We start from the raw sequence: 13,280 nt of genomic DNA, 5'->3' as shown, positions 1-13,280 counted from the left end.
AGGGGCCATGGCTCACGGGCCCAGCCGCTCCGCGCCATGTGGGATCTTCCCGGACCGGGGCACGAACCCGCGTCCCCTGCATCGGCAGGCCGAATCCCAACCACTGCGCCACCAGGGAAGCCCTGTCAAAGGACTTTTTTTGGCAGGGGGCTTTGACGTGGCACAGGGATAGGAGGCGTCACACCACGCCCTGGCGGGGAGGGGACTAACTGAGAAGCCCCTCAGGCATAGCTAATTCTTGGGGGAGAAACGGAGCCACGCACTCTGACCCTAGGATGTTTGAGTCCCAGGAGAAAGGTCCAGGGACTGGAGGGTGGTTCTTATACTGGCTGGGGGAGATGGGTTGGCAGGGCAGGTATAGGCAGCTTGGTTTGCTGGCCTACTGAAACCCAGCAAGATGAAGGGCTCAGAGGAGAGCTCTATGGCCAGGGGCTGAGTTGTCCTGGTCACAACTTTTGAGATACAGCCTAAGGCCCAGTCCCTGGTCGCCCAAGGTCCAGGGGCAACTAGGACCCCACCCTTTTCAGGAAGGAGCACAGAGGGAGCTTCTAGGCCTGTGAGAAAAAAGGGGATGGGGAGAGGACCTGAGCTGGGCGCATGGAATTCTGACCACAGTCTCAGCTCTGTCCCGAGGCTCTGGGTGACCTTGGTTGGACCAAAGACTTTAACCCCCACCCCTGAGTTCTCAGTTTCTTCCTCTTGGACAATGAGGAATCTGGAATGTATCATCTCTGAGGCCCCCTTCACCCTAACCCAAGGCAATGCCAGGTGGGAGAAGATCATCAGCTCAGAAGGAAAAAAAAATCAATCGACAATTGGGAACAACATTTCTCCCCTGAGGCTTCACTTTATCTTCCTTAAAAAGTCGAATTATTGGGCTTCCCCGGTGGCGCAGTGGTTGAGAGTCCGCCTGCCGTTGCAGGAGACACGGGTTCGAGCCCCGGTCTGGGAAGATCCCACATGCCTGGGAGTGGCTGGGCCCGTGAGCCATGGCCGCTGAGCCTGCGCGTCCGCAGCCCGTGCTCCGCAACGGGAGAGGCCGCAGCAGTGAGAGGCCCGCGTGCCGCAAAAAAAAAAAAAAAAAAAAAAAAAAAAAGTCGAATATCAGTAACAGCTACATTTTCTATGGCAACTGCCTCTTCCTTAGCATCTTATCAGTGCCCAAGGCCAGAAGTCTCTCTGAGCACGCTCCTTGTAACTTTTCTGTTCTGCAGCTCCCCCAGCATCTGGCACAGGAGGCACAAATCTGTAATAATTATATTTTTAAAAATCGGACTTTGGAGGACAAGGCAAGGAGATCTGCCTTAGTCGGCTGAAGCAGGGGAAGGAAGGAGAGGAAGAAGGGTTTGGGAGAAAATAACATGATTCACAGCCATGACTGCGGTCCTCTGGGAAAGATCACTTGATGACTCTAGCTCGCTGCTAAGCACACAAGGCTCGGAAGATTAAACTTTAAGGAAAAGAGTTCACCGTAAATGCATCACTGGATTTTAAGTAGTCTAAGTAAATCACAGATGCCAGTTGGTACAGCCCTCACCCAATACTTGATTCTGGTTTTTTGGTTTTTGGCATATAGTTGATTTACAGTGTTGTGTTAGTCTCAGGTGTACAGCAAAGTGAACCAGTTAGTTATACATATACTACACTCTTTTTAGTCTCAGGTGTACAGCAAAGTGAACCAGTTAGTTATACATATACATATATACACTCTTTTTTAGATTCTTTTCCCATATAGGCCATTACAGAGTATTGAATAGGGTTCCCTGTGCTCTACAGTAGGCCCTTATTAGTTATCTATTTTATATATAGTCGTTTGTATATGTCAATCCCAATCTCCCAACTTACCCCTTCCCCACTTTCCCCCCGGTAACCATAAGTTTGCTTTGTCCATCTGCAACTCTATTTCTGTTTTGTAGATAAGTTCATTTGTACCCTTTTTTAGATTCCACTACTTGATTCTTAACTGCCCATTCTTAACTACTTGATGCCACCGCTGCCACATTCCCATCAGGTGGTCACCCTGCCTCTGTTTGAATGCCCCTGGCAACAGGGAGCTCACTACCTCCATGGGAGCAATTGTCTAGTAAAACCGTCTACAGAGTTAGCTGTGTGTAGACTTGGTTGAGTCAAAGTCTGGCTCCTGCAAGGGACAACCCCAAGCCCAGCTCTGTCCCCTGGAACCACACAGAGAAAACCTAATCCATCTCCTGGCTGCTGGCCCTTCGGATATCTGAAGGCAGCTAGTCACTTCTCCCAGTGGTGCCCCGGGCTTGTCGCTGCCTGCGTTGTCACTGAGTGCAAGATTCTTCCCCAGCCCTTTGGCCTTCCGGACCTTGCCTCTCTCGAACCCTGGGCCTGCCAATACCAGTGAGGACTGACCACAGAGCAGAGTGGGACCACCTGCTCCCTTGCCCAGACACTCGAGATAAGCTTTTATTTAGCTGCTGAGTCACTCGGCTGATTCATATAGAATTCATCATCATTTTGGCAGAGGCTGCTGTTTAATCATTTTTCTCCCATCGTGGACTTAGGCGGTCAGGTTTGGGGTTTTGGGCTTGAATTTTTTCTTGGAGTGGGGGACCATCCGAGAGGGGTCTGTGGGGAAGTAAAGAGCTTTACATTTATCTGTTCATCTCTTAATGCTTTGCCCACCCTCTCTCCCCTGCTATGCGATGTCTTTGTTATGCACCCCACCTCTGCCACCCCGGTGCAGCTCTGCACCACCAACAGGGCGGCAGCTTAACCACTGCTGATAGAAGTGAAACAAGTTGGAAATGGACAAGAACAGTAAGTACCCTGTTATGCCTCCCATGTTTGAAGCTTGGGCAGCTAATACATTTGTTTCTTGTTATATAACAAACCACCCCAAAATTTAGTGGCATAAAACAATCTTTTGTTTAAAAAAAAAAAAAAAGAATCGCTCTCCAGGCTCTAATTATTATTTGGGTGTATTCAGTCAATCATGGGCTCATAAAAAGTCATGGATAATAAAATCAGATGAGATAAAATTAGCCCACAGCTGATGCAGAGGCATCCTGACTGCTTTTTCAGGGCCTACCTAAAGTCCAGAAACATTCACTCCATCGGATGTGTTTCCCTTATCTTCCCAAATAAGATCTCTTTGGGAAAAGATCTGGGGCTAGTCTCTCCTGAGCTGCTTATCATGGACCTATAAGTAGACAAATATTTCTTAAACTGTCTTCACTGTTCATCATGCTATTGACCAAAATCCAAGGATGCTCAAGTCTCTTACAAAAATGGCATAGTGACTGCATATAATCTACCTACATCCATAAAAGTCTCCTACAGAAAATGGCATAGTGATTGCATATAATCTACTGACATCCATATACTTCTTGCTTATACATATTATAAGCAATCATCTCTAGATTGCTTATAATATATAATACACTGTAATGATACGTAAATACTGGTAAATACAATGTAAATGCTATGTAAATAGTTATCAGAATCTCAGTAAATTCAAGCTTTGCTCTTTGAAACTTTCTGGAATTTTTTTTTTTTTTTATATGTTCAATCCGTGGTTGGTTGAATTCACGGATTTGGAATCTGCAGATACAGAGGGCCAGCTGCATCTCACTCCAGGGCTGGTCAACGCTAACCTTTAGCTCCATTTCTTAGACTAATGGGCGTTTTTTAAAAATGGCCCCAAGATCTGCCTCAGGTCAAATCTACTTTTTCCACAACCACCTGGAATCCAATGGATCATTATTTTAGATCAGTGATTCTCATTGGAACTGTCCAATAGAATTACCTGGGAACTTTAACAATTAACCAATGCCTGGATCCCACCTCCAGAAGTCATGATTGAAGTGATCTGGGTTCAGCCTGAGATTTGCATCGGGATTTCCTAAACCCTCCAAGTCATTTTAATGCACAGCCAACGTTGAGCACCACTGCTTTCCAGTTTATGAATTCCTAGCTTACACTTTGCCCCCATCTGATCCCTACTGCATCTCTATGTCATTGCTAGAGTGTGTGGTATTAGTCTCACTTTGTAGAAGAGAAAACTGGAGGTCAAAGGAATCTTAGTTAGCAGGTCTTTACACCGAGTTGCATCTCTTTTCTGTCCCCTGCGAGACGGCCCTCTAAGTATTTGAACACAAATATTCTATCTCAAATGTACTTCCTTTTCATAGAGTGAGGTCACCAGACCCTCGCTCTGCTTGTCCCTGCCCCTAGGGTGTTCCACCCTGTCATCGGCTCTCTAGCGTGGCTTTAGGAATAAACGGAAGACACCAGCTCTGGTTGGCCAGCTGAGGGGGCAGCGATCAATGACTATCACTACACGTGATTTGATATGAAGTTCCCGGAACCCCTCTGCTTACTTTACATTATGTTTTAACAAACTGTGATCCTCAAATTGGTTTATACTGGCCCCCCCGGGGCAGGCTACGGTGTGCCGGCTGTACACAAAGACACAGAAGCAAGTGGCTCTAGTTTTACTCAAAGATTTAGAGAGAAAAGTTAATATTTAGTGAGTAATCAGTCTTCATTCTCTCTCTCTCTTTCTCCCTGTCTTTTTTCAGTTGCCCTCTAAATCTCGTGCTTCTAAAGCAATGGATGTCTATTTACATTTGTATTCAGAATGTGTGTGTATGTATAATATATATGCATGATATATACTACATATATAAATGTATAAGGGATTTTTCTTTTCTCTTTAAAATAAATATAAAATCAGATTATGTATGCTGCTTTGCAACATGCTCTTTTCCACTTAATAAAATGTTATGGCTAGCCCTCCAAGTCAATGCTTAGATAGATCTCTTCAGTAACTACTGTACATATTTTATTCAGCCATTCTCCCATGCCAACTTTTTCTGTCACTATAAGCTGTGCCACAATAAACAGACTTCTGCATATATCCTAATATGTTGGTGCCTTTATTGGTATAAGTGATTCTGAAATTGGGACTGTAGGGTAAAAGAGAATGTTTTGTCTTAATGTTAATACATACTGGCTGATGATTTTCCCCAAAAGTAGCAGCTACTCCCACTGTCTCTGAGAAAACCCATTTCCTATGTGACCATAAGGCTGGATATTGTCCTTTTGAATTTTTGCCACTCCAGTGGGAGAAGATGACATTTTGCTCCCTCAATCTCTTTGCCTGTTTATGGTTTTCAACTATTCATTTTAAAATAAAATTTCTGTTTCTGTGACTTGCTTATTCATATTGTTTGCTCATTCTATTGGGTTATCCATCGTTGTTTAAAATCCAAGTATAGTTGATCTACAATGCATTCTTTATTTTCTACCAGTGTATAGGAGCTCTTTAAGTAAATGAGGTAATCCTATGTGTGCTGCAAATGTTTTCACCAAAGCTGTCGTGTATCTTTTACCTTTGATTATGGAAGCTCTTAAAATTTTTTAAATAGTGAAATTTATCTTTTCCTTTATAGTTTCTAGGTCTCCTATCTTGCTTAAGAATGTCTTCCTCTCACTAAAATATAGACCGTTAGAAATACTATATCACTATGCTGTACACCTGAAGCTAATATGCTATATTGTAAATGAGCTATACTTCAGTACAAAAAAATTAAAATTAAAAAATTATTAGGTAGATGTCTATTATGTAATACATGCCCCAATACTGCATAGTGTAGATTGGGTATAGTTAGATATAGATAGATAGATGTCACATAGCTAGAGAGACAGATAGTTAGATGTAGAGTTAGAGATAGATAATAGAGATGATAGATACAATAGATGATACATAAACAGAAGATAGATAGATGATAGAGTTAGAGATAAATAGGTATAGAAAGATGATAGATATAATAGATGATAGATGATAGAATAAATAGTAGATGATAGATGATAAACAGAAATAGATAATTAGATAGATAGATAGATAGATAGATAGATAGATAGATAGATGATAGATAGATAGGGTCTTATCCTGAGAAAAGCAAAAATATAACAGCAATGGAAATATTAAAAGCTATAGAATAATATTAGGAAGTGATGCTTTCATTAGCATTCTTTCAAAAGACACTTAAAAATTATTTTTTAAGATTTTTTTTTGATGTAGAGCATTTTTTAACTCTTTACTGAATTTGTTACAATATTGCTTCTGTTTTATGTTTTGGGTTTGTTTTTTTCTACTGCAGGGCCTGTGGGATCTTAGCTCCCTGACCAAGGATCGAACCTGCACGCCCTGCAATGGAAGGTGAAGTCTTAACCACTGGACTGCCAGGGAAGTCCCTAAAAATTTTAACCTAGACAAGTGCATCTAATACACCACAAAAGACAGACGTGAGAGCAAGTGTAAGGCCCTGCAAATTCCTAATACAACTCCTGAGTTGTCAAAGAAATATTAAGTTATGAATACACTCAGGACAAAAGTGAGATTAATTGTAGTTTATAGCCCATTAACTAATCAGTATTTATTTGGGAAAAGATCCCAGAGGCTGTCAGCCTTTGTATGGCTGTAAAAAGAGAGCGATATTGGGTAACACTGAGGTAACCCGCTGCACGCTCAAAAATGCCAGAATTGGGACTTCCCTGGTGGTTAAGAATCTGCCTGCCAATGCGGGGGACACGGGTTCGAGCCCTGGTCCGGGAAGATCCCACATGCTGTAGAGCAACAAAGCCCGTGCGCTGCAACTACTGAGACTGCGCTCTAGGGCCCACGAGCCACAACTACTGAGCCTGCATGCTGCAAGTACTGAAGCCTTCGCGCCTACAGCCCGTGCTCCGCAACAAGAGAAGCCACCGCAATGAGAAGCCTGCGCACTGCAACAAAGAGTAGCCCCTGCTCGCCGCAGCTAGAGAAAGCCCACGCGTAGCAACGAAGACCCAACGCAGCCAAAAAATTTAAAAATAATTTTTTTTAAATGCCAGAATTGGTAAGTGTAAAGTGAGGAAAAAATCCCAAACACAGGATGAATCTTAGGGAAATTTCTGGGAGGAAGCAATAAAATATAGGAAACTTAAAAATCATGAAAGGATCACATAGTTCAGAGAATGGGGCAAAAAGAGGCCAACTTAATTTTTCTCTGGATAAGTCTTCAGTTGAGAATGTTGATAGATCCCCCCCTCCCACCAGGGAATTCTATTTCTTATTTTAAATTGAAGCCAATAGGAAAATGGGATTTAGATTTTCCTTTATGACCAACGTTGCTGGAGTACTGCTATGAATTACCCTGGACTGGCCCTCTCGTCCTTTCAAACACACTGTACTCCTGTGCAGCATTGGTGGTATCGTGGTGAGTACAGCAGCCTCCCAAAAAGTATTTTACCCTTCAGCTTCCAAAGGATTCATGATTTGGGTGAAACACTCACATTAACAAGGGAGCAACACTGAATGGAGTTGGAATCCATGCTATCGAAGAAGAAAGGGCAAAAAACTTTGACAGGTCTGGGTTGGGGAGAGGATTGTACATGTATGGTATAGGACTCACCGGTATCCACGTTTCCTCCTTTCCTTGCAGTAAGCCAGCTAAGGGATATTTCCCAGCCCCCTTGCCTTTGGTTGGGGCCATGTGACTGAGTTCTAGCCAATGGAATGTGGCTCGTAGTGACTGTATGCCTCGTCAAGTCCTGTCCCATGATCATCTCAACCCACAACCCTCCAGTCTCTGTTCCCCTTCTACGGCAAACTTGGAGGCCGCTTACTGAAAGATGGCAGCATCACAGGATGGAAGAAGCCTGCATCCTTAAGTCAACATTTGTAAGAGAACTACCCGACCTGCAATGGATTGTGATACGAATGAGAAATAAACTATTACTGTACTGTCATTAAAATCTTGCAGTTATTTTTTAGAGCCTGTGCTCCTTGCTTTCACTGCTATGGAAATCGCTATCTTAAAACGGGATGCCATTGTAATAAAAACATAAATATGTAGCATTAAGTTAGCATTGGGTAGCCCGATGTGAGGAGCCTGGTACCAGAAGTTGAAAAGATGAAAATCTTTATTATGCAGTGGCAAAACATTGGGTAAACTGTGCCTATGTTATCTGGGATAGCAGACCACGATGCTTACTAAGTAGGCATGTCCAGGGGGCACTGGTTAGAAAAGAAACAAAGTGATAGTGTATGTTCTCTGCTACTGGCTGTACTTGGTAGAGCAATACAAGGCAGAGATGAGCTCTGGAGAAGTGGATGGTTTGCAAAGAGAAATAAGAGGGAATGGGGAGAGTAGAAAATTTGAGCCTGAAAGAGGAAAACATCGACTGCTTCTAGATCCCCAATGGCAGAAAATAAGATTGGAAAGCTTTCTAGCAGCAAAGACCCATTAAGACCTAGACTTGGTGAAAAGGTCAGATTAAGGATGACTTTCCCAGTCAAGTCTTGGAGCAACAAGGTAGTTAACTGCTCTCTGAGAAACAGAGAGAGGCACAGGGGAGGGGAAACAAAGAAATAAAGCCAGTTTGAGAACTATTTCTAGGAAAAAACTCTGGGTGTGGTCACTGGCCCACGACACTGACTCGAAGCAAATAGATGAGACTTTGCTAAAATTTTGAGGGACTTTCTTGGGAAACAAACAAAACCCCACATGCCTAGACCTTTACCTGTCATCTTGACAGTTGGAGATGAAAAACAACCTTGCTCCAGGAGGTAAGGGATTGGGAGAATTAAGCAGCTCTCAGGGAAGGCTCACCACCTCCCACCCACAGCATCCACTTCAGATGTGTCCCAGGATGTGTCCCAGGTAAGCAGGAAGAACCTTCTAGAGGGCATAGCCCAGAACATAATGGACAAGAGATTTGAATGAGGGCCTAAGCAAAGAACTTCCCCCACCCCAGGATTAGGGGCCTTTAGAGCACCTGTGGGATCTCGAAATTTCCACAGACCCGTAGCTACTGTGTGTCTTTCATTCTTCCCTTTTCTGAATGTGTGTTTTTATTGTGATGATCTGATCCAGGCTCCTCCATTTGGACTGGAGCCACTCCCAGACCTGAAGGAAAAGACAGACTCACAGGGAGAGCCTGAACTTAGAGCTCAGAGGTGGGCATACTTTGGGTTGCCTTCCTGGGGAGGAATGAACATGTTTTATGTGCAAAAAGAAAGGAGCAAACAGGTATTTGGTGGCCACGAAGGTGGCCTGAACGGAGAATGCCCATGCTCCCTGATCTGTGCTTCTCCCTCTATCCAGGGCACACAGCGAAGTCTATTTTCAAGCCCTCTCACTATGAGGGGCTCTGACCAATGGAATAGGGGTGGAAGTGCTGTATACCAGCCCAGCCCTTAAAATTCTCCTATGCATGATCCTCCATTCTCTCTTCTGTTTTGCAGCCACCTTAAAGCCATTTGTTGAAGACAGTGGTAATACAAGATGGAAGGTCCCTGGGTCCCTGAGTCACCATGTGGAAGAGAACTGTCCAACCCACACTGGATTGTCATGTGAGAAATAAACTTTTGTCTTATTAAGATAGTGCGTTGTTGCCAGAGCAGTGAATTTTACTCACACCAACTAACTAATATAAGGGTAAGGAATGTCTACATTCAGAAAATATACCAAATAGGAAAGGCCATTAGTAAAAAAAAAAAAAAGAAGTCAGAGAAATTCAGAAGGAGAACCGGAAGTAAGTAGGATAAGATAAACTAGGAGAAAAGAGGGATTCAAGAAGCAGCTGCCAATGGTTTGTGATGGTTAATTTTATGTGTCAACTTGGCTAGGCTATGGTACTCAGATATTTGGTCAGTCATTATTCTAGATGCTTCTAGATGTGAAAATGTATTTTAGATGAGATCATTTTAATTAGTAGACTTGAGTCAAGCAGAACACCCTCCATTGTGTGGTGGGCCTTCTCTAACCAGCTGAAGACCTCAAGGGGAAACAGTCTGACTTTTCCCGCGAAAGGGGGAATTCTGCCAGCAGACTGCCTTTGGACTTGAGCTGCTACGTTAACTCTTTCCTGGGTCTCCAGCCTGCTGGCTATTGGTTCTATTTCTCTGGAGATCCCTGACTAATACAGTGTTAAAGCTACAAAATGGTTAAAGAGGGTACAGATTTTGAAAAGCCTATTATATTTGGCAACTAGGAGGAAGGGAGCAATTTCAGTGAGCATTGAGGGCTGAAGCCACATTCTAAGAAGGAAAAGTGGAAGCAACGCCCTAATGCTGGAGAGGAGCTTGGGTGGGGGGGAGGAGGGAAGGGATCAAGGGCACTGGTCGAGGAATTGAGTTTTAGGAGAAAGAGAGTTTTGGGGGGTTCTTTTGCCTGAAGTAGAAAATAGACAGGAGAGTCTGGGGAGCTCCCTAGGAGACTTTGTTCTGAGTAAATCACAGCAGTGCTCAAGAACTGAAGTGGAACAGCCCAAGTGCCCATCAACAGACAACTGGCTTAAGAAGATGTCATATATATGTCATATTCCTCAGCCATAAAAAAGAATGACGTACTGCCATGTGCGGCAACATGGATAAACCTAGAGAATATTCTGCTTAGTGAAGTAAATCAGACAGAGCGAGACAAATATTATACGATATCACTTATATGTGGAATCTAAAAAATAATACAAATGAATCTATATACAAAACAGAAACGGACTCACAGACATAGAAAACAAACTTATGGCTACCAAAAGGGAAAGGGGGCGGGATAAATTAGGGGTATGGGATTAACAGATACACACTACTATCCATAAAATAGGTAAGCAACAAGGATTTACTGTATAGCTCAGGGAACTATATTCAATATCTTGTAATAACCTATAATGGAAAATAATCTGAAATATATATATATATAATACACACACACACACACACACATATATATACATATATAACTGAATCACTTTGCTGTACACCTAAAACTAACACAATATTATAAATCAGCTATACCTCAATTTAAAAAAAGGACTGAGTTGGGACTTTGTACCTTCATTAATACATGAAGTTTCCACCACTAGTGATTCCATTTTTTTTCCTCTAAATGACCTCTGCTCTTTAGCGATTTCCTTTGACTGTCAACATAAGTATGGCGTATGTGCTGCAATCAACTGTCCCCACACCTTCCCCAACCAAACTCAAGTTAAAAACAATATTAAGCAACCTTCTGTAGCCCATCCCACCCTGCCTACCCTGTCTGGTGCTGTCCATGCCTCTGCACTCAAGTCCCAGCTGAGCCACATCCTAACAGTTCCATAATCTGGTCTCTCAGGGGGAGTTATGCCAGTTGACCCTGGGTTCACCCCTCTGGCTGTTGATAGAAATTGCCTGAAAACAGCTGAAATTACAGCTGAAAACTCTCACCCAAAGGCTGGTGTAATTTCTAGGACATCTGGTCTCCTCCCTTCTTCATCTGTGATCTGTGATCTTGACCTCGATCCCACAGTCCTTTTGGAGCAAGAGTTCATCCTCTGAACCTCTTCAGGGCTGGGTCCAGCTCTGCTCACCCAGGGTCCATCTACAGCCAGACACCAGTATATTTCATTTCTCTGCTGATGCATCTGCATTACCATAGCAACACATACATACATCCTCCAATCCCAAGGGGTCTAGGTGGTGGGAGAGGATCCTCCCACATACAAGTTTAGGACCTTTTTCTCACCAGACATCTTGGACCTAGTCAACTAAAGAAAGCATGGAGAAAAACCAAGGGTCATTTGTCTATTCTCTCTTTGACAAATATTTGAGCAGCTTCTGTGAGAGGCAGGGTGGTGCACCGTGGCTAAGGACAAAGGCGCTGGATTCGGCCTCCCTGGGTTCAAATCCCAAGATCTCCACTTACTAGCTACGTGACACTAAGCACAATATCTATCTTCTGAAAAATTAGGACTATAATGGTGCTTATCTCATAGGGCTGCTAAGACAATTAAATTAATTAATACATAGGTAAACCACCTAAAGGATGCTTCACGGGTGGCTAACTCCCTGGTGTTTACAAAGCAGCCTACTGATCCATGCCACAGTCTGGGAGACTGAGGCTCATGTGGCAGACTTGGAATCCAGATTGAAAGCCCCAGGAGTACCTCGTGACTACTACCAGGTAGGCAAAATCCTCTCTGAACCTCAGTCTCTTCACCTGTAAAATGGGCAGTAGGTTCCTGGCTCCCCCTCTCAAGGCCATGGTGAGGTTCTGCTGAGATCACAGAAAGAATGCACTCTGTGAACTGAAACTTGCCATTGGGAAGGGGAGGAGATTAGAGAGAGCTGAGCATCTCCCTCTCTGACTGGCTGGGATTTGTGAATGGGGCGGGGGCCAGGGGTGGCTGTCCTTGGCCCCTTCTCAGCTCCCAGGCTTAGGAGAAAGTTTCTCTGCCCCTTTGGCCTCACCTACTTTACTCCAAGGGCCAAATGGGGGTGGGCGTGGAGGTGCGGAGATGTGGGAAAGGGGCTGATGTAGCAATGGAAAGAGGCCAGGCCAGGTGGTCCCCACTGTGTGGTCCGTCTCCCCCTGCCCCGTCCTGCCACCATGGCCATCACGCCTCAGCACCATTACTTGTTAAATTGTTGTCTTTCCTCACAGGATGCAACCTCAGGGAGTCCGGGACACTGTGGAATGTTCCCCACACTCCCGCTCCCGGAGGAGGGCCTCGGACGAGAGAGTCACCACTCCTTTGCCTGAGGCCCGTTTCCCTCAGATGTCACTGTTTATACCAGAGGCCTCTCCAGGAACAAAGTCACAGAAGTTGGGAGCGCTCAGGGCCCAGTGTTCTCCTGCAGAAAACCGAGGCTTGGAGACATGGAGTGGCCGCCCAAAGTCACTCACCCAGAGTGGCAGAGCTGGCCTGACCAACCGTCTGGGTCTGCCCCGGACCGAGGGATGTGGGACTTTCGGTGCTAAAACGGGGACAGTCCCAGGCAGTCCGGAGGACGGGAGGGGCTGAGGCCGGAACCCGGGGATCCTAACTTTTCCAGTCCCTCTACCCCGCAGATGGGTGAGGAAAAGGTCCAGGGCGAAAATCGAGAGCCCCCAGCCACCAGGCGGCCCCCACCGCGCGAACGATTGCTCTGGAAGAGCCCTCCTTGAGCCCCCAATCCCCAGTGCAGCGGCGCCCGGAGGCGGTCGGTGGGCGGGGCTCGGGGCCTTCCCCGCTCGAGGGGACTCCGGGGGGGCCTTGCGGGGCGCGGGGGCCCGCGGCGGCACAAAGAGGCCCGGCCGCGGCACTTTTGAAAAGAGCGAGGAAGTTGATCTGGGCCGGGGCCCAAGGAGTGACGAGGAGGGAGGGAGGGCGGGCGCGCGGGGCCGGGGGCGGCCGCAGCCCTCGCCTCGCCCGCCTCCACGGGAAGCGCGGCGGCGGCGGCATGGGCGACGGGGCGCGGCGCCCCCAGCCTGCGACCCCGCGGACCCTCCTCTCGGCGCGCCCCC

The sequence above is a fragment of the Lipotes vexillifer genome, unplaced genomic scaffold (genome assembly GCF_000442215.2).
Source record: "Lipotes vexillifer unplaced genomic scaffold, Lipotes_vexillifer_v1.1 scaffold308, whole genome shotgun sequence".
NCBI classification, from domain to species: Eukaryota; Metazoa; Chordata; class Mammalia; order Artiodactyla; family Lipotidae; genus Lipotes; species Lipotes vexillifer.
The sequence above is the reverse complement of the archived record's forward strand: the minus strand, read 5'-3'. Positions refer to the sequence as shown.